The 2,500-nt window shown below is 52.2% G+C and overlaps 1 pseudogene; it reads left to right on the forward strand.

The window, feature by feature from the left end:
- The first annotated feature begins 2,212 nt into the window (after nt 1–2,212).
- LOC143631557 (5S ribosomal RNA) lies at nt 2,213–2,331 on the forward strand (annotated as a pseudogene).
- The last annotated feature ends 169 nt before the right edge of the window (nt 2,332–2,500 follow it).

Here is a 2,500-nt window from a genome sequence, read left to right on the forward strand (position 1 = left end):
TTGCCTTGGCAGGCCTTTGGCGTGCCCATGGGCGTGCCTTGGCATGCCTTTGGCTTGCCCATGGGCGCCTTGGCATGCCTTGGCCGAGTTTTGGCATGCCTTGGACGTGCCTTGGCCTAGCCATGGGCGTGCCTTGGCATGCCTTTGGCTTGCCCATGGGCGCCTTGGCATGCCTTTGGCTGTGCCTTGGACATGCCTTTTGCTTGCCTTGGCATGCCTTGGCCGAGTTTTGCTTGCCTTGGCCGAGCCTTGGCTTGCCTTTGGCCGTGCCTGGGCATGCCTATGGCTTGCCCATGGGCGCCTTGGCATGCCTTGGCCTGGCCATTGGCGTGCCTAGGCATGCCTTGGCATGCCTTGGCCGAGCTTTGGCATGCCTTGGACGTGCCTTTGGCTTGCCTTGGACGTACCTAGGCATGCCTTTGGCTTGCCCATGGGCGCCTTGGCATGCCTTGGCCGAGCCTTGGCATGCCTTGGACGTGCCTATGGCTTGCCTTGGCATGCCTTTGGCTTGCCCATGGGCGCCTTGGCATGCCTTTGGCTTGCCTTGGCCTGGCCATGGGCGTTCCTAGGCATGCCTTGGCCGAGCTTTGGCATGCCTTGGCCTGGCCATAGGCGTGCCTAGGCATCCATTTGGCTTGCCTTGGCATGCCATGGCCGAGCCTTTGCATGCCTTGGACGTGCCTTAGGCCTGGCCATGGGCGCCTTGGCATGCCGTTGGCTGTTTTGGCCGTGGGCAACTTTGGGGCAGTCTACTCGGGTCGTTGTGCAAGAAACCAAGTCGTTGGGCGAACTTCGTATGCGACATGGGGGAGGGGCCTTGGTTTCTCGTACGTTAAACCTCCATATTTTTGCTTGGAAGGAAACTTTGCCCTTGCATGGGCGCTCAACACCCACCCCTCCCCTATATATGCATTCTGAACAATTAGCATAGTGACAGGAACATATATTAAAATTTTGAGGAATCATAATTTTGAAAACCCTACCAAACGAGGTCGGATTGACACGAAATTTGGCATGAGGCATCGGGACACTGAAATATGAGGTTCCCAAAAAAAAAATTTTGGTTTTCGGGTCAGGACGGGCCGCTTGGTGGGCCCGGTTGGTCCGTAAGGCCTTTGGTGGGGCAAGGTGTCCAAACAGGGTTGGATCGACACGAGGCTCTGTGAGGGTACTCGAGACCATGAGATATGACTGTCCAAGAGAAATGAACCCCCTTTCGTGTCGTGAAGGGCCCGCGGGCCAGGCTCGGTGGGCCCGTGGGCCTGTTTTGGGTAACGGACGAAATGACACGAGGCGTTCCGTCCCGGTCATGAGAGGAAACTTTATGACCGGTTTATGGGGTCGGGGTTGGTAACCTCATGTTTTCGGGTCAACACGTTGACCGTGTCGTGCTCGGGCCCTCGATGTCAACACAAGTTTCACGAAATGGGACTTGTAGCGGGGAAGCATTATCATGGGTATAGGTGGTGTGTTATGGATCGTTAGTCGGTCACGATCGTTAGTCAGTCATGTGTTTAAAACGTAGATCCGTGTCGTGCTCTGACCCGAATGCGGAATCGGGCTCGCTCGACATCAACATTCCAGGTTTCTTTACAGAATGGGTCGACGTTAACGGGTATGGAATCATGACATCATGTCTTCGGGTTAACCCGAAGCTGATGGACCATAACAGGTTTGTCGAATAGCATGCTAACCTTACCGGGCAGCGGGCCATGTTTGCCGGGCAACGTGGATACTTTACCGGGCAACACCGACATTTTATCGGGTAACGTGCTAACCTTACCGGGCAACCTCGACGTTTTACCAGGCAACGTGCCCAGGTTACCATCAAACGTACCGTGCATTTATCAGGTAACGTGCCAGGTTTACCGGCCAGCGTGCTTGGTTTTGCAAGTCATTGTGGCCAGGTTATCGGGCAACGTGACTTGCGAACATGAGAGGAAACTTTATGACCAGCTTATCGGGTAAAGTGCCAGGATTACAGGCCAGTTTGCTAAATGTCATGTGGTGATTGTATAAAACAATATAATCATGGTGGATATACACATTCATAGCATTGCAGCTACATGTGCCTCATATCCACAGAACTTCACAGTTAAGCGTGCTTTGTCTAGAGTAGTACTAGGATGGGTGAACCACTGGGAAGTCTTGATTCTTTTATTTTTTTACCTTTGGGGAAATGTATAAATGAATAAGCTAATGATTCTATTTCGGTTGCGATCATAACAACAGTAATGCACCGGATCCCATCAGAACACTGCAGTTAAACGTTCTTGGGCGAGAGTAGTACTAAGTTGGGTGACCCCCTGGGAAGTCCTTGTTTTGCAACCCTTTTTTTTGCTACTTTTAAGTTTTGTGCATGACTTGGTGCCATGTTTGGGTTGAGTTGTTTTGTGCATTTCCAAATTTCTCGCAAAAGTTCAAGACACGTGCCATTTCAACTTGGTGCCACGCCAACACTTGTATGATTTACATACAGCTAGCCTCTTGGCCTTACTGG

The sequence above is a fragment of the Bidens hawaiensis genome, unplaced genomic scaffold, assembly GCF_021521415.1.
Source record: "Bidens hawaiensis isolate Kalapana, Puna unplaced genomic scaffold, B.hawaiensis_p1.1 tig00006086_1, whole genome shotgun sequence".
In the NCBI taxonomy this organism is placed as follows: domain Eukaryota; kingdom Viridiplantae; phylum Streptophyta; class Magnoliopsida; order Asterales; family Asteraceae; genus Bidens; species Bidens hawaiensis.